Source organism: Neophocaena asiaeorientalis, unplaced genomic scaffold (assembly GCF_003031525.2).
Source record: "Neophocaena asiaeorientalis asiaeorientalis breed wild unplaced genomic scaffold, Neophocaena_asiaeorientalis_V1.1 scaffold22, whole genome shotgun sequence".
Taxonomy (NCBI): Eukaryota; Metazoa; Chordata; class Mammalia; order Artiodactyla; family Phocoenidae; genus Neophocaena; species Neophocaena asiaeorientalis.
In genome coordinates, this window is record NW_020174422.1 from 1005520 (window position 1) to 1025204 (window position 19685).

The window sequence follows — 19685 nt, forward strand, 5'->3', positions numbered from 1 at the left end:
AGAAAATTACTATAGCTGATCAATGAATTTGGTAAAGTTGCGGGATACAAAATTAATGCACAGAAATCTCTTGCATTCCTATACACTACCAATGAAAGATCAGAAACAGAAATTAAGGAAACAATCCCATTCACCATTGTAACAAAAAAAATAAAATACCTAGGAATAAACCTACCTAAGGTGGTAAGAGACCTATACTCAGGAAACTATAAGACACTGCTGAAAGAAATCAAAAATGACACAGATGAAGAGATATACCATGTTCTTGGATTGGAAGAATCAATATTGTGAAAATGACTATACTACCCAAAGCAATCTACAGATTCAATACAATCCTTATCAAATTACCAATGGCATTTTTTACAGAACTAGAACAAAAAATCTTAAAATTTTTATGGAGATACGAAAGACCCTGAGTAGCCAAAGCAGTCTTCAGGGGAAAAAACAGAGCTGCAAGATCAGACTCCCTGACTTCAGGCTGTACTACAAAGCTACAGTAATCAAGACAACGTGGTACTGGCACAAAACAGAAATACAGATCAATGGAATTGGATAGAAAGCCCAGAGATAAACCTAAGCACCTATGGTCAACTGATCTATGAGAAAGGAGGCAAGGATATACAATGGAGAAAAGACAGTCTCTTCAATAAGTGGTGCTGGGAAAACTGACAGCTACACATAAAAGAGTGAAATTAGAACACTCACTAACATCATACACAAAAATAAACTCATAATGGATTAGAGACCTAAATGTAAGACTAGACACTATAAAACTCTTAGAGGAAAACATAGGAAGAACACTCTTTGACATAAATCACAATCCCACTACTGGGTATATACCCAGAGAAAACCATTATTCAAAAAGACACATGCACCCCAATGTTCATTGCAGCACTATTTACAGTAGCCAGGTCATGGAAGTAACCTAAGTGCCCATCGACAGATGAATGGATAAAGAAGATGTGGTACATATATACAATGGAATATTACTCAGCCATAAAATGGAATGAAATTGGGTCATTTGTACAGACATGGATGAATCTAGAAACTGTCATACAGAGTGAAGTAAGTCAGAAAGAGAAAAACAAATATCGTATATTAACGCATATATGTGGAACCTAAAAAAATGGTACAGATGAACTGGTTTGCAAGGCAGAAATTGAGACAGAGATGTAGAGAACAAATGTATGGACACTAAGGGGGGAAAGCGGTGGGGGTGGTGGTGGTCGTGGTGTGATGAATTGGGAGATTGGGATTGACAGGTATACACTAATATGTATAAAATGGATAACTAATAAGAACCAGCTGTATAAAAAAATAAAATTCAAAAAAACATACGTAAAAATAAAAGCAAAAAAAAAAAAAAAAGCCCCGGTAAAAACCTAACCCCCCCCCCCCCCCCGCCTCCCATCCAACCTGTGAATATAACCTTATTTGGAAATAGAGTCTTTGCAAGTTAAGATGAGTTCACACGGGAGCAGGATGCTCCCTAATGAAATGACTGGTGTCCTTACAAGAAGAGGGAAATGTGGACACATACACAATACACAGAGACACAGAAGAGAGACAGCCACGTGCAGATGGAGGCAGAGATTAGAGTGACACACGTGCAAGCCAAGGAATGCCAGCCGTTTGTCAGCAACCCACCAGATGCTAAAAGAGACAAGGAAGCAGTCTTTCCTAGAGCCTTCAAAGGGAGTGTGGCTCTGCTGACACCATAATTTCAGACTTCTAGCCTCTAGGACTGTGAAAGAGTAAATTTCTGCTGTTCTAAGCCAGTGTGTGGTAGTTTTGTCACAGCAGCCCTAAGAAACTAGCACCCTTGTGTATATAAAAAGTCTGGAGGTACCCGTGGTCCCCATACACAGGCTTTCTCCCTGTAATTCCAGGACAGGTGCTCAGAAGCAGCTCCCACCTCCCCCTTCACCACTCCTCATCCTTCATATCTACCAACAGTGCATGTACCAAGTCCACCCAGGGAGCCTGCAGGAAGCAGGTGAGAAGGCAGTCATGCCTAGGGTTTGGGGTACAATTTGCTGACCACTTTGGTCTATGTCTTGCTATGGGCACAATCTGTTTTATACGGTTTGGCTCCAACCAGTCTAGGATCTGTTGGCCTTTTTACCCTACTTAAGAACGACTGATGGTCCCTGTGACAGGCTGAGAGGTCACAGGGAAGTACCATCCACGGAAGACCGATCACTCTCATGGGTCCAATAGCGACCTATTAAACAAAAATCATCCCAGTAATAGGCTCTTTGGCAATATGGAACAAAAGCAAAAAAAAAAAAAAAGAGGATCGTAATGTACCTTTCAACCTGCTAATGCTATTCTTGGAATACCAAGGAAATGACACAACAGAAAAAAAACAAACAATTTGGACAAAGATAATTATAGCAGTGTTACTCATAATTGTGGAATAAAAACTGGAAACATTAATTGCAGAACAGTTAAAAGAGAGTGTCATAATAATACCTAACATTTCCTGAGCCCTTACTATATGGCAGACAATACACCAAATGTTTTGCTTGGATTATCTTATTTCACCCTCATAAAAATCTTATGACAAAGCTGTGTTATCCCTTTTTTTAGAGATAAACCTGTTCAAGGTCACACAGCTAGCAAGTGGCAAGTGACCACTACTTTATGCCCTCTGCTTAGAGTCGTGACTTTACCATGGCCATGTGAAATAGGACAAGTTCTTTTTAACTTCCCTGAGCCTTAGGCCCTCAACTATAAAACAGGAACAAGAATAACATCGTAAGACTGAAAAAATTAAATGCAAAATGTGTGAAGCATTAAGTAAACTATAAAATCATTATCCAAATGAAAAGTACTTACAGACTCAATGACAACTGAATATCTCATGTGGTGGGAGTCCAATTGTAGCCTATCTTGCATGCCGAGTTGAACAGTTAGAATTTTATCTTTCATGTAGTAGAAGATTAACACTGTTTTTAAACCAGGGATGTTACACGTTAATGTTGTTTTGAGGTACGATAATATAAAATCATCTCAGGATGACCAAACTGGAACTTTATTTAATTTCCAATCCTCTAACAAGTTTTATGAGCTCTCTAGTAAAAGCCCTGGTCTGATTCCTCCAGAGGGTGGGCAGGGTGGGCCTGGAAGCAACAGTTTCCTTGATTCACTGATTTCCGGCAGGAGACACAGGGGTCTCATCCCCTAACAACTGTACTCAGGGGTCTAGAATGCCAGCAAAGGAAAGCAGAGACCCCAGAGCACACAAAGAGGTGGGGGCATCCTGATGGCATTTGGGGAGAACTCTCCTCACCCCTCCCGCATGTCACTGGGCAGTAAGGATGGTACAAATGTGTTCTGTCCACAGTGAGGGCCTACACATGGATAAAGGAGGGTTATTACTGTCACCAGGTCCTAGGGGTCTGACACTGTCAAACACCAGGCAATTATGCAATCGGTTCCACTCATCACCAGAGTCTGGCGCAGTCCCAGGACCCTGTTCCCATCCCAGTGAACCAGGCTGAATAAGGCAAAAGCACCAAAACAATCCAAGGCCCCACCCAGACCTGGCAGTCGGCCCCTCCCTACTCCAGAGCAAAATCAGACACTCAGCCCCTGAGTCACCCCTCCCCAGCCTTCAGTCAAAAAATACCTGAGAAGGGAGAAAGTAGCTAACACCCCTCTCCATACCCTAGATGTCTAGTGGATTTTCCCATCATGTTTGTAACTTGTTTTGCATTTCTTTTGCCCACCACTCCCTGCTTAATACCCTTCAGAGTCCCCCCTCATCTCTCAGGAGAGGGGGTGGGGTGTTTAATGTAACCCTCGCAACAATGCTGGGAGGTTGTGAGCATCTTCATTTTAGAAATGAGTGAAGGGAAGTTCAGAGTAGTTAAATAATTTCCCAGGCTCACCCATCTAATAAGTTGCTGAGCTGGGATTCAAACCCAGGTGTGTGAGCTGCAAAGCCTGGACCTCCCCATCAACCACACACCTGCTCTCCCAGTCAATGAGAAGAAGTAGCCGAGATGGATTCTGCAACCTGCCTATACAAAATCTGTCTGGTGCACCAAGTTGCCATGGCACTATGTGGTCAACACATAGCTGCCAGAGACACAAAGGTCAGGCGTGTTCACATTCAGGAGCCAGACGGGACCCCCTCCTGCTCCGGCTCTCCCACACACAGGCACACCCTCTGTAAAAGGAGACCAGGGCCCTGGTAGGGGTCAGTCAAGCCCTTTCAGAACACCAGCACTAGGCTGGCATCTGGATGCCTGACTTCCTGTGTCAACCACAATTCTTAGGAAAAGGAGAGAGTAATTAGAAAGCAGCGCCCCACAGACCAAACTTAAGCCATGTTTCCAAAATAGACTCCGAAATGAAAGATCAGCCCGTGCCTGCAGTGACAGCACTTGGGCCCAACTCCTCCACACAGCCCCCATTCCCTCTGAGCCCCTGAGGGGACCATAAAGGGAGGTCAGCAGGAGCACCATGGACATGCACAGTTCTTTCCATGGGCCGCAAATATTTACTAACCATCCACTATATGCTTGATGGGAGATAAGAGGTGGTACTATACTATGACCCTGCTCCTGAGAAGCTCCCAGCTTGGTGACAAGCTAAGAAACAAAGACACGGATAGGTGCAGACCAGATGCTCTAAACTAAGTGAAGCTTATCTCGGGAATGCAAGGCTGGTTCAACATTTGAAAATCAATCAATGTAATTCACCATATTAAAAGACTACAGCAAGGGTGGGCAAACTATGCCCCATAGGCCAAACTGTCTGGTTTTGTAAATAAAGTTTTATTGAAACACAACCATGATCATTCATTCACATATTATCTATGGCTGTTTTCATTCTACAAAAAAAAGTGGCAGAGTTGAATACTTGTGACAGACATTATATAGCCTGCTAAGTTGAAAATTTTTACTACTGGCTCTTTTCAGAAAAAGTTTGTTGACCCTTGATCTAAATTATTGGGAAAGAGCCCTTTCACCCATAAAACTACAGCAACTCCAACTCCCTCTACTCTCTGTTCTACAGACCAGGTTGGGAAGCAGATGCAAGCATTAGGGTCCCAGACTCTCAGGGCTGGAAGACCAGGCCATTGCCTTCCACAAGGAAAACAGTCCAAGGTACGACTTCCACTCCTCCCTCCCACTGGTCCCACTTGCAGGTAAAAACCTCAGGGCTCTCTGGAAGAATCTGGCACAGGCTTTTACTAAAGCTTTCATAATAAATGCTTGTAGATGCAGAAAAACTCCTTCTATACCTCCGTGTTCACCTTCCCAACCCAACTACCCCCTAAAAGGAGAATTCTGGAGGTCTCAAATCAATGATCTAAGCTTCCACTTTAGCAAACTAGTAAAGGAAGAGAAACTAAACCAAAGCAAGCAGAAGAAAACAAATAATAAAGAGAAGAAATCAATGAACTTGAAAACAGAAAATTAACAGAGAATGATCAAAGAAACCAAAAGCTGGTTCTTTGAAAATATCAATAAAGTTGACAAACCTCTGGTCAGACTGGCAGAGAGCAAAAAAGATACAAACTACAAATATTAGTAATGAAAGAAGAGACATCACTATAATCCCTAAAGACATTAAAGGACAATAAGCAAATATTATCCACAATATTTGCCCATAAATTCTACACTTTGGATGAAACAAATTACCCCCAAAGCACAAACTACCAAAAACCACTCAAGTTGACACGGACTTATATATACCACCAAATGTAAAATAGATAGCTAGTGGGAAGCAGCCACATAGCACAGGGAGATCAGCTCAGTGTTTTGTGACCACCTAGAGGGGTGGGGTAGGGAGGGTGGGAGGGAGAAGCAAGAGGGAAGAGATATGGGGATATATGTATATGTATAGCTGATTCACTTTGTTATAAAGCAGAAACTAACACACAATTGTAAAGCAATTATACTCCAATAAAGATGTTTAAAAAAATCACTCAAGGAAAAAATGATGACCTAGATAGCCCTACACTTATTAAATAATTTAGTTTGAGTTAAAACCATCCCAGAAAACACACCAGGTTCAAATGGCTCCACAGGAAAATTCTACCAAAAATTTAAGAAATAAACAATAGCTACCCTGTACAGCTCTTCCAGGAAATAGAAGTGGAGGAAACACTTCCCAACTCCTTTTATGAGGTAACCAATACCCTGACACCAAAATCAGACAAAGACATTATAAGAAGAGAACTAGCCCAATATCCTTCATAAGTATAAATGCACACACACAAAAAACCTTGATAAAATGTTAGTAAATTCAACCCAGCAATATACAAAAAGAAAAATAATATATCATGACCAAGTGGAGTTTATTCCTGGAATGTAAGGCTGGTTAATCATACAGAAATTAATTAATGTAATTCAGCATATCAACAGACTAAAGCAGAGATCAGCAAACTATGCAGCCTGTCTTTGTAAATAAGAACTACTGAAACACAGACATGCGCATTCATTTATGTATTGTTTATGGTTGGTTTCATGCTGCAATGGCAGAGCTGAGTCATTGATTAGAGACCTTGTAAGAGTCGAGCAGAGACCTTATGGCCCACAAAGGCTATAATATTTACTCTCTGGCTGCTATGAATGCTATGAATGCTTGTGTCCTTCCAAAATTTATATGTTGAAATCCTAACCCCCAAAGATGATGATATTAAAAGGTGGGACCTTTGGGAGGCGCTTAAGTCATAAGGATGGAGCTCTCATGAATAGGATTAGTGCCCTTATAAAAGAGACTCCAAAGAGATCCCTAACCCATTCTACCATGTAGAGGACACAGGAAGAAAGTGCTGGCTATGAACCAGGAAGAGGACACTCTAAAACTTGACCATGCTGGAACTCTGATCTTGAACTTACCAGCCTCCCAAACTGTGAGCAATAAATTTCTGTTGTTTATAAGTTACCCATTCAGTGGTATTTTGTTATAGCATTCTAAACAAAGACACTTGCCCTTTAAGAAAACATCTGCCAACTCTTGGACAAAAAAAAAAGATATACATGGTCATTTCAACAGATCTACAAAGAGCACTTGAAAAAAAAATCATTATCCATTCAAATTAAAAAATCTCAACAAGCTAGGAGTAGAGGGAACTTCCTCAACATAATAAGGAATATCTACAAAAATCATACAGCTAGCATCAAACATAATGGTATGAGACTGAATGCTTGCCACCTAAGATTGGAAATAAGACAAAGATGTTTATTTTCACCACTCCTTTTTAACATTATACCGAAGATCCTAACCAGCACAACAAGGCAAGAAAAATAAATACAAGTCAAATAAATTAGATTGAAAATAAAACTGTCTTTATTCACAGATAACATATTATCTGCATAGAAAATCCCAAAGAATCTTAAAAAAAGCTACTAGAACTAGTGAGTTTAGAAAGGTCACAAGATACAGGGACTTCCGTGGTGGCGCAGTGGTTAAGAATCTACCTGCCAATGCAGGGTACATGGGTTCAAGCCCTGGTCTGGGAGATCCCACATGCCGTGGAGCAACTAAGCCCGTGCACCATGACTACTGAGCCTGCGCTCTAGAGCCCACGAGCCACAACTACTGAGCTCACATGCCTAGAGCCTGTGCTCCACAACAAGAGAAGCCACCACAATGAGAAGCTCACTCACCGCAACCGAGAGCAGACCCCGCTTGCCACAACTAGAGAAAGCCCACGCACAGCAAAGAAGACCCAATGAAGCCAAAAATAATAAATAAATAAATTTATAAGAAAGGTCACAAGATACAAAGATCAATATACAAAAATCAATTGTTAGAAAGAGAAAAGCTCAGGGAAATAGTTAAGAGGCAGAGGAGGGTTGAAAATTGGTTCTATAACTCAGCCTCCTAAATTACATATTTTTTTTTTAAGAAGATGTTGGGGGTAGGAGTTTATTAATTAATCAATTTATTTTTGCTGTGTTCGGTCTTCATTTCTGTGCAAGGGCTTTCTCTAGTTGCGGCAAGGGGGGGGCACTCTTCATCACGGTGCGCAGGCCTCTCACTATCGCGGCCTCTCTTGTTGCGGAGCACAGGCTCCAGACGCGCAGGCTCAGTAGCTGTGGCTCACGGGCCCAGATGCTCTGTGGCATGTGGGATCCTCCCGGACCAGGGCTCGAACCCATGTCCCCAGCACTGGCAGGCAGATTCTCAACCACTGTGCCACCAGGGAAGCCCCTAAATTACATATTTTTATGGTGTTGGTTAGCTTCAAACAATTATATACCAATTATATTAATTTCCAAATTCTATAGGTACATATTTTGGTACACTTTATCCTCTGATTTAAATCTTTTTAAAATCCACTGAAATAACATGTCAATTGTATTTACAGTTGACCCTTGAACAGCATGGGTTTAAACTAAGTGGGCCCACTTATACATGAATTTTATCAATAGTAAATACTACAGTACTACATGATCCTCGGTTGGTTGAATCTGCAGATGCAGAACCTCAGATAAGTAGGAATCACAGATACAGAGGACTGGCTCTAAGTTATACACGAATTTTCAACTGCAAGGAAGGTCAGTACTCCTAACCCCCAAGTTGTTCAAGGGTCAACTGTACTAGCAATGAACAACTGGAAAACAGAATTTTACTGAAAGTGCCATTTACAATTACACCAAAAATATGAAATACATAGCTATTAGCCTAGCAAAATATGTCCAATATTTACTATGCTAAAACTATAAAACACTGATGAAGAAATCAAAGACCTCAATAAGTGCAGAGATGGAGTTTATTTATGTATTAGAAGACCCAAAATTGTTAACATGTCAATTCTCCCTAAACTGATCTATAGATTCAATACAATACTAATGAAACTTCCAGCAGAATTTTATGCAGAAACCAATAAAATGATTTTAAAATATATATGAAAGGCAAAGATATAGAATAGTCAAAACAATTTGGAAAAGGAAGAACTAAGTTGAAGGATTCACACTACCTGATTTCAAAACTTAAAACAAACCTACAATAATCAAGACAGCGTGGTATTGCTGAAAGGATATACACATAAACCAATGGAACAGAATAGTCAGAAACAGACACACACATATATTCTCAACTGATTTCCAACAAAGATACAAAGGCAATTCAATCCTTCAAGGGGAAGGATAGTCATTTCACTATGGTGCTAGAGAAACTGGACATCTGTATGCAAAAAGAACCTCTAACTATACCTTGCTCCATGTACAAAAACTAACTCAAAATGGATTAGACCTAAACGTAAAACCTAAAACTATAAGACATCTTAAAGAAAGTACTGGAGAAAATCTTAATGACTTCATATTAGGTAATTCTTAGATACAACACCAAAAGAATATAGTTTTTCAATCGATAAATTGGACCTCGGCAAAATTAAAAACTTCTGCTCTGCAAAAATAGACTTTGTTAAGAGAATAAAAAGACAAGCTATAGACAATGAAAAAATATTTGCTAAACATGTCTGGACTCATGTCCAGAAAATGAAAAATTATATCTCAAAACTCAATGAAAATGAAACAAAGATGCTAAACATTATTATTCATTAAGGAATTGCAAATTAAAACCACAATGATAAAAGTATACCTATTAGAATATCTAAAAATTTTTTAAAGTCTGGCAATACTAAGTGCTGACAAGGATATGGAAACTATAACCCTTGTACATTGCTAGTGGGAATGCAAAATGGTAGAGCCACTTTGGAAAACAGTTTGCCATTTTATTATAATACACCATATCACCCAGCAATCCCATTCCTATTTACCCAAGTGAAGTGAAAATCTATGTTCACATAAAAACCTGTACACAAATACTCAGAGTGAATTATTCACTATTACCCCAAACTGGAAACAGCCCTAATGTCCTTCAACTGGCTAATAGAGAAATACATACAATGAAATAACACTCAGTAGCATACAGGAATGACCTACTGGTATACCCAACAACACAGATAACTCTCCAACACACTGATAAAAGTATACCTACTAGAATATAGGTATGAATATTAGAATATAGGCTAAATGAAAGAAGGTAAACTTAAAAGGCTACGTACTATATGACATTCTGAGAGAGGCAAAATCATAGGTACAGAAATCAGACCAGTGATTCCCACTTAGGGTCTTCAGGTGGTAGAAGAGTTGACTATAAAAGTGCCCAAGGTGGGCTTCCCTGGTAGCGCAGTGGTTAAGAATCTGCCTGCCAGGGCTTCCCTGGTGGTGCAGTGGTTAAGAATCCGCCTGCCAATGCAGGGGACACGGGTTCGAGCCCTGGTCCGGGAAGATCTCACATGCCGCGGAGCAACTAAGCCCATGCACCACAACTACTAAGCCTGCACTCTACAGCCCGCAAGCCACAACTACTGAAGCCTGCATGCCTAGAGCCGGTGTTCCGCAACAAGAGAAGCCACCACAATGAGAAGTCCGTGCACCACAACGAAGACCCAATGCAGCTAAAAATAAATAAATTAATAAATAAAAATTAAAAAAAAAAAGAATCCACCTGCCAAATCAGGGGACACGGGTTCAAACTCTGGTCCAGGAAGATCCCACGTGCCACGGAGCGACTAAGCCGTGCACCACAACTACTAAGCCTGCACTCTACAGCCCGCAAGCCACAACTACTGAAGCCTGTGCACCTAGAGCCCATGCTCTGTGACAAGAGAAGCCATGCAATGACAAGCACATGCACTGCAAGGAAGAGTAGCCGCTGCTTGCCACAACTAGAGAATGCCTGCGCGCAGTAACGAAGACCCAATGCAGCACCCCCAAAACTAATTAATTAAAAAAAAAATTTTTTTTAAGTGTCCAAGGCAATTTTTGGAAGTGAGGGAAATATTCTGTATCTTGATTGTGGTAATGCTTATATGACTATCTATGTTTGTCAAAATGCAAAGTTGTACACTAAAATAAGTTAATTTTATTATACATAAATTATTCCTCAATTTTTTTAATGAGAAAAAAATGTCTTAAAAAAGATTCTGGGGACTTCCCTGGTGGCACAGTGGTTAAGAATCCGCCTGCCAATGCAGGAGACACGGGTCTGATCCCTGGTCCGGGAAGATCCCACATGCCGCGGAGCAACAAAGCCGATGCGCCACAAATACTGAGGCTGCGCTCTAGAGCCCATGAGCCACAACTACTGAAGCCCACGCGCCTGGAGCCTGGGCTCCACAACAAGAGAAGCCACCGCAATGAGAAGCCTGTGCACCACAATGAGGAGTAGCCCCCGCCCGCCGCAACTAGAGAAAGCCCATGCACAGCAATGAAGACCCAATGCAGCCAAAATTTTAAAAATTAAAAAAAAAGAAGATTCCGCCATGATGCAGCATGGAAAAGAAAAGTTATTGTGTAACTAAAACAACGCCTGCCACTTGTCAAGCAATGGAATCAAAGGCAATAGAACTGCCACATGTATCAGAATAAAGCATAGACTTTTCAAAGATAGGAAAAGTTGGTGTCACTAATTCATGTGCAACACATGATCAGCTGGGTACTGAACAATAGTTTTTTCAAAGCTTCCAGTTAACTTTCAGAAGAAGACTTTTAGCAACTTTATTTTCTTATAGGACTTAAACCAGAACTAAAAGTTTAACCTAAATGAAACGTAGATAAAACCCTGGTATACTTTAGTACTCCTCAGAATTATTCTGTCGATCCTAAAGGGGCTGAAGATGTAAAAATCGTGGGCACACACAAAATCAGCCAAGGATAGCAAAGACAGTTAATAGTTCTATCTCACTTATGACCATAAATGCAAAAAAAAAAATTCCAGTAAAGTATTAGAAAATCAAAGCCAACAAGGTGTTTACCAAAACTATACATGACCAAGTATTTATTCAAGAATTTATCTTAGGAATTCAAGGATGGCTCAACATTCAAATATCATGAGCACAGATTACCAAATACAGCATTTTATCTTAAAGTCTTGTGTAATTCTGATAGACAAACACAATTCAGAAGGATCTGAATACTTTGATTGTGATAATGATGAAGAAAGTGAATATGAATAAAAGCATATTGAAATTTAGAAATTCTTCTAAAATTGTGTATATTAAAGGAAGTGTTTTTTTCCCCTAAGAATCTAGAAAGTGATATGAATCTTACAGCCTATGGTAACTTGAAATCAAGAAAATATGGGAATGTTATCTCCTTTCACTATACAACTATTACCTTTTTTTTTTTCTCTTCAACTAGCCTGAGTTGGTTTCTGTTAATTTTGAAGAATCTTTCCTAATACACAAATCAAAGAAATAATTACGGGCTTCCCTGGTGGCGCAGTGGTTGAGAGTCCGCCTGCCGATGCAGGGGACGCGGGTCCGTGCCCCGGTCCGGGAAGATCCCACATGCCGCGGAGCGGCTGGGCCCGTGAGCCATGGCCGCTGAGTCTGCGCGTCTGGAGCCTGTGCTCCGCAACGGGAGAGGCCACAACAGTGAGAGGCCCGCGTACCGCAAAAAAAAATAATTACATAGTGAAAAAGCAACCAAGATTGATTCTCAAATCTGGCTGACATTGGAAACACCTGGGGAGCTTTGTAAAAACTGATTCCCTGACCACACCCAGGTCTAGGCTGGGGACTAGGAGGCATGGATTATTTTGCCAACAAGGCTCCCAAAGGAATTTTTGTTATTAGTGGGATCTGGAAGACTGCTATTAGGAGATAAAGGCTTTAGGCATGTCTTTCCCTTGAAGTTTTTTCTGTGTGGTTGTAGATATAAAAATTTTAGCGTGAATAAAACTAAACAAGTAAACTTTCCATAATAATATATGACTTGTCACCATCAAACAAATTTTACAGGGACCAATTCAAGGTTCCTACGGAAGTTCAAATGAGGAGGGGAACTTGAAGCTCAGAAGGTCAAAGGCAGTCTCCATTTTGGGGCAGGTGCCTGACACGTATTAGGAACTTAATTCATTCCCTGAACAAATATTTAAGGATAGAAGAACTTGTCAGACAAAGAGGCAAGCAAAGAATATTCCTGGAGAGGATAAACTCATAAAGGCAAAGAGATAGGAAACTGGGTTCAAGGACAATAAGTTAATGAGTCTTGTTGCCTTGGAGGTCAGATTACGGAGGCCCTTGCGCTTCAGGTTAAGGCTTTTCTGTGAGAAGCAGGGAGCCACTGAAGGTTTCTGAAGGTGGAGTGACACAGCCAGACTGGGCTTTAAGATTAACAAAGCAATCAAGTGTAAAATGTATTTGTGCCACAGAGAAGCCCGTCTGTAGTCCAAGTGTGAGCTAGCAAAGGTCTGGTCGTGAGCAACAGCAATATGAAAGTAAAACCCAGGGATTCTCTCTGCCTGGGATAACCAGAGCAGGGGGTAACCACAAGAGGAGGGGCTGCGTGGCCGTGGTCATCTGCAACCAGCTGGCGCCCTAGGTGACTGCCCAATCCCAACAAAAGCCTGAGAACTCCCTAAAACACTTCAGTTGAAACGCCATGGGGAAAAGTCAGTAGCAGCTGCGTTAACTGTCTCATGCCCAGCATGAGGCCCTACGATGAAGACAGACGCTTCGGTAGTAATAAGAGGAAGGTTACGGGCACTGAAACAGCCGACTGCCTCTTCTTGAACATATCCATTTCCACAGGGTTACCAACCAAGCGACCATGCTCTGTTGACACTAAAACAAAAATATGGACTGAGAACTGAACCTGGATAATGAGGAAGGGTAGAAACGGGTCCCTTCTGGCACATTCTCTGAATAGGCTTAGTACGCCGCAGGAAAAGTGCATAGTGTTTAGGAGAAAAATAGAACAGTTCTGCCTAACCATGAGGTAGATGAGTGGAAAGTACCTTCTCTGGGAGCAGATGGGAGATGCCTTACGATCTTTCTTGAACACTCCCACTCACTCACTAGCCAGGCCTTCAACCCAGCACCTGTGGCATGTCAGGTACTAAGACTACTTACTGGTCTAAGAGTAAGGACACAGAGATGAACCATGGCCTTTGCCCTCAGGAACTCGAGGCCTAGTGGGCCACCACACCTTATAACTGCATCACAATAAAAGTTACCAAGCATTTGTTTATCTGCCCACGGCCTCCTCAGGCAAGCAGAGAAGGGGTCCCCGTGTTCATGGGATCTCTGTACCCCTAACTCCAGGCTGGGCTGCATTTATATATGCCCTTGCAGAGACCTGGACAGCGCTGGAGCTGACTCCAAGCCACGGCCTCTTCCTGGTTTGTCACACAGCCTCAGGAGACATTCTACCTAGTCCAGCCCTAAAAAAGGAGAAAAGCATTCCTGCCAGGGTCAATGCTGATGGCCAGAGCCTCCAACTGTTCATAGGGTGAAAATTCCTGTGGAAGATGGTACATTCCAGAGTCAAGGCAGACCCAGAAGACAGTGTCAGCCACAGGTGTCGAGTCTAGCTATCAGGTGGGATGCGGGCTAGGACTTCAGGGACGGGGGGAAGCTGTGTGGGCAGATATAAGGTACGCAGGGGCCCTGGCAGCAGACAGATGGCAGTGATCATAGAGTCAGGCCAGATAAGGAACACTCACCTCTGCTCCCCAGGTCACCCTCAGACTGAAGAGGCCAGCCTTCAAGGACTTCGGAGAACCTGGTGGGACAGATGATAGAACCAACATGCATCCATTTCTCTGGCCGGGGTCAGGCCTTCCCACCCCATCACCATCCCCCACCAGGGTGAAGTGACAATAACTCTGGCTGTTCCCAGTTCTGCCACCAACGCCTTGGCCTCTTAGACAAGGCCATCCACCTCACTATAATGCAGGTGTCAGGTGGACTGACAGAAATAAAGCATGAGGAAAGAACACAGAGCTGCGGGAACCCAAGTCTTCATGGGATGGGCTTTCACTCTGGCTATAGATTTGCCTCACATAATTTTTGATCCAGTATAAAGCGAAAACAAAATTGTTCCAGGAATATTCTGGGCAGCAGAGGGAAAACACCCCCAAAATAAATCTCAGGACAAGCTGTCCTGCATGGTTGAGAGCTCACCACAGGGTCAAAGGTTCTTCACCAGGTTCTAACAAAGGAGGAGCTGAGAGCGTCTGGACACTGGAACCAAGTGTTCCCACCTTCTTCTCTTCGGGCCTGTACCCACCCTGCCTCTTCCTCATCTTCGAGGCCTTTCCTTATCATGCCAGCCTCTGAAATTCCCCCAAATGAGTCTGTGCCACAGAACTTATCCCTGTTTTCTAATTATATACTTCATACATGTTAGCTGTCTCCCCACAAAAACCCAAAGTCTCTTGGGCATACTACCTTCCTTTTATAATCCTCCACAGGGCTAGGTGGAGAGGAGGTCTGTAATTCATGTTTGTTGGCCGATGTACAGGTCATTCCACAGACCTAGCAAACACTACTCAATATGTAGAATAACGGGTATTCCTTCTTTTGTGCCTCCTTATATCCACATATTCATTTCATTTTTATGACCACCTTCATTGTCAGAAGGAGAAACTGCAGTCAGCCCACAGAGGTTGAATACCATACCCAGGAACATCCAGCCAGTAAGTGAACAGGATGGCTCTGAACCCAAGTTTAACTCCAAAGATCACATTCTACTCTCGCGCTGCCTGTCCTGCCAGAAATCTGAAGGAGAGCTACTCTGTACCAGAAATATCAATCTCTGAAAACAAAAACCATAAACAGCATCCTCAACGACGGAAGCTCAACAGTGTAGCTATTTGGTTCCTGAAAGATTATGAGAACTAACTCATAAGGTCCTGCGTTAACAAATCAGCATCCATCTGATCTGGGGGCCCAGGGTCCGGGGTGGGGGGAGGAAGGCGGAATCAAGCAGCAGATCCGAAAGAAAAGTAAATCCTCTCCTCATCCCGTTTCTTTTGTCTCCAGACGGCCCAAGAGAAGAGGGGACGGGAGAAAGGGAGACAGAAGTACCAACAATGGGGGGAGGGGACAACAGTGGGATATTCAAGAAGCCAGATCTATACATAAATTGCCACAGCTCCCTTGTAGGGTGTCCATTGTGCGCATTCACCCTCAGATAAAAGGGACAGTGAACAGCAGGACAATGTGAGCATCTGGAAATCCAGCCTTATCCCCACAAGCTACAAACAGGGAGCAATTCTTACTGGCTCGCCTCCATTTCACAAGGGCTGCAGCCCTGACAACAGGTGCATCCAACAGGGCAGGAGGGATGCATCTGCTGACCTGTAGTGACAAATACTGAGGTCTACCCACCTTGAGAGTGTAAGAACGGCATTTGCTCAACCTGTTGGCTTAAAACAAACGGAAAAGTATGAAGCCAAAACTCAATAAAGAGACAAGGGCATTCATCTGCGGAACTGCGCAGGTGGGAGAGGCTCACACGGCAGACCCTGGCCCAGCACACTCACCTTTCAGTGCTTGTGGAGCAGGGGGCTAAGGGAGCAGAAGGGAGGGGGCAGACGTCACATGGCACAGGGTCCTGTCCTAGTGACTCTTCGGCGCTGCTCTCACTCTGGACTCCCAGCCCCATGCCACCCAAATGTCCACATGCAAACAGTCCTGCCTCGTGTCCTCTGGGTGCACCCTCTGCAGGTCAGAGGAGAATGACAAATAGTCAAGTTGGGAGAGGACAACGTCTTCTGTTGGGAAAGGTTACTTTCTAAGGGTTGTACTCTAAATTTCCCTACATTTACAGAAAGGATAGGACAGGAAGCTTTTAAGAATGAACAATTTCCCAATCAGAGTGTGTTGGTTTGAACTGGGGGAAGGGCAGTTAGGCTTCCAAGCGGCCCTGGTGTATATTTCCAGAATATGAAGAAGTGTTGTTCTCAGAAAGATACTAAAAGTCCACGTGTTCGTGGGATCTCTGCACCCCTACCTCCAGGCTGGGCTGCATTCTCAAACTGTCACCTCTTGAACCTCTTAAAAAGCAAAGAGCCAATAAATCAACTGTTTCACAGACTCAGACTCATATCTTGGGGAGGAAGCAAGGGGTCATTCTTGTAGACACTGAGTACATGGTGACCCCAGAGCATTCACAATGTATTTCTCTGAGGCTGGGGCAGAACTCCCCAGTTACGATCAAAACCCCTCCTCCACTTGTGGCACTGCAAGGGCCTCTCAACCCCAGCACCATCTGGAGCCAGCCTCCTTTTCTGACAAGCCTTCCCAGCAGACTCCCCTGCAGCTACCAGCCAGAGGCCCCTGCCCTATGGTGACTACACCTGTCTGTCTAAGGTCCAGGCTACAGGTGAGTCCACCTAAGCTTACCAGTTAGACCAGGAACTTCCCCAGGGCCTAGTCTGCTCTGTACATGTCCCCCAAGATCTAACCCCTGAGGAAAGTCTCCTGATAAGAGGATCAGCAAACCTCATATAAAGAAAATACTCCAAGGCCCCAGCTACCCCCTCCTCAGTTATTTAGTTACTGCACAAAAGAAACCAAACACACAGATCCTTTGCCACTGTGGGGTAGTTTTCTGAGCTCATGCCTAGTAGTGCACGAGGACCAGCAGTTTTTTGTATCATGAGTGAAGGGACAGAGAGGCACATCTTGGTGAAAGGCTCTTGTCCCCAGAGTACCCACTACCCCATCCAGTAGCCAGCGTCCAGCCACTCCCCACCCAGGGCCAAGTGCCCAGGCTCCTCCCTGCTCTGGATGAAGGCTACTGGCCCACCTAGGATGGGAGACAAAGGGCCAACCTCACTCTGGGCATGAAGAAAGAACATTCCATACCAGCCTAGGGCACTATGGTGCCAGCAGCATCACCTTTTACATCCCTGCAGTAGAAGAACCTGAAATGCCTTTTAGGCACCCAGAAGCACCTACACTTCCCCCAGAGACTTGCATTGTGGATCCCTGATGCTTTGAAGTGTGAGGGGTTCCCTAAACGGTTCTCTCAAGCCCCTCATTTGCAAATAACTCATTGACAAGTTGTGCATTTTCACAAAAGATTGCACTAAAGCAGGGAAGAACCTACAGCCCCAGCTGGAAGGGGGATGCAACACTAGGCAGGCTCCCGAGGTCTTGGGCGGTGCGGGGGCGGATTGCACATACTCTGCTCTTTGCACTTGGAGAGAGGAGGGATGGTAAAACCAGCGGCCTGAGGCCTGGCACTATTCCCACTGCCCGGGTGTTCCCCCACCAGCGCCCAGCTCCTTCAGTTGCAAGGGCTATTTTTACCCCTTCTAGGACTCAAAGAAGCTGGGTCTTTCTCCTTCAGGTTACTATATAGAGGATGTGCCCTCCCAACAACAACGAGATGCTCTCCCCATCAGCCCGTCTTCACATCTGCAATACCACTCCTAGAAATTCAGCCCTTTGGGTCTTGAAGAGTGTAAGTAGCCACAAGTCCCAGGGAGGAGCTCTGCCTTAACCATAGACAGCTAACACCTGGGAATTAGTTTAGCCTAAACTTTCCAACCGCAATGATCTGCGAACAAGGGTCCTTCAACCATGAAACTCCGGTCGAAGACAAGGAGGCAGAGCAGGCGAGGGGCTTCAGTGAGGAGCAGGGAGGGAGAGCAAGACTGTGACGCCCGACGCCCCAGTTTTGCCTAGGACGCCGGGGCTGCCGCCACTGCCCTATCTTCCCTGACTCGCGTTTAGGCTAGAAGGACTTTCACGTGGCACCTTCGCCCCCGCAGCTGGGAGAAGAGCCCACCTCTCTTCCTTGAAGGCTAGCGGCGATTTGCAGCCCTCAAATCAAAAGCGCCCCCTTCGGATGACGCCTATAGAGACAACGGCATAACTGTCCCCAAGCACCTCATCTTTCAAAAGAAAACCGTGCTGCCTGGAAACGCTGGGGTCGCCGCCTTACGCGCCACACCCCGCCCCAACTCCTCGCCGCACGTAGGAACCCCTCTCGAACAGTGGAGCCGGGGGCAGGCTCCCGAGGGAGGGTCCCGACCCCGGGACCCCCGCCAACCAGCCAGAGGCCCCTGCCCTATGGTGACTACACCTGTCTGTCTAAGGTCCAGGCTACAGGTGAGTCCACCTAAGCTTACCAGTTAGACCAGGAACTTCCCCAGGGCCTAGTCTGCTCTGTACATGTCCCCCAAGATCTAACCCCTGAGGAAAGTCTCCTGATAAGAGGATCAGCAAACCTCATATAAAGAAAATACTCCAAGGCCCCAGCTACCCCCTCCTCAGTTATTTAGTTACTGCACAAAAGAAACCAAACACACAGATCCTTTGCCACTGTGGGGTAGTTTTCTGAGCTCATGCCTAGTAGTGCACGAGGACCAGCAGTTTTTTGTATCATGAGTGAAGGGACAGAGAGGCACATCTTGGTGAAAGGCTCTTGTCCCCAGAGTACCCACTACCCCATCCAGTAGCCAGCGTCCAGCCACTCCCCACCCAGGGCCAAGTGCCCAGGCTCCTCCCTGCTCTGGATGAAGGCTACTGGCCCACCTAGGATGGGAGACAAAGGGCCAACCTCACTCTGGGCATGAAGAAAGAACATTCCATACCAGCCTAGGGCACTATGGTGCCAGCAGCATCACCTTTTACATCCCTGCAGACCGAAGAGAGAAGGGAAGGGGGTCAGGAATTTAAAAGTAAAGAGATGGAGAGGAAGAGGGAAATAAAGTGAAAAAAACAAAAAATATTTTACTAGAACCTGAAATGCCTTTTAGGCACCCAGAAGCAGACTACGACAGAGGATCACCGAAGAGAGAAGGGAAGGGGGTCAGGAATTTAAAAGTAAAGAGATGGAGAGGAAGAGGGAAATAAAGTGAAAAAAACAAAAAATATTTTACTAGAACCTGAAATGCCTTTTAGGCAC

The 19685-nt window shown here is 44.1% G+C and overlaps 1 protein-coding gene across 4 annotated transcripts in view; it reads right to left on the reverse strand.

Annotated features, from left to right (window-relative positions):
• MYLK (myosin light chain kinase) overlaps positions 1-19685 on the reverse strand; it is a 265262-nt gene that overhangs the window by 244284 nt on the left and 1293 nt on the right. For 3 of the 4 annotated variants that reach the window (XM_024756503.1, XM_024756505.1, XM_024756502.1), the window contains exon 2: positions 14485-14543. The gene's annotated coding sequence lies outside the window, so the exon portion shown is untranslated. Of the gene's footprint in view, positions 1-14484; positions 14544-16308; positions 16487-19685 lie in introns of those variants that run through there. The other variant, XM_024756501.1, reaches the window with a different exon arrangement.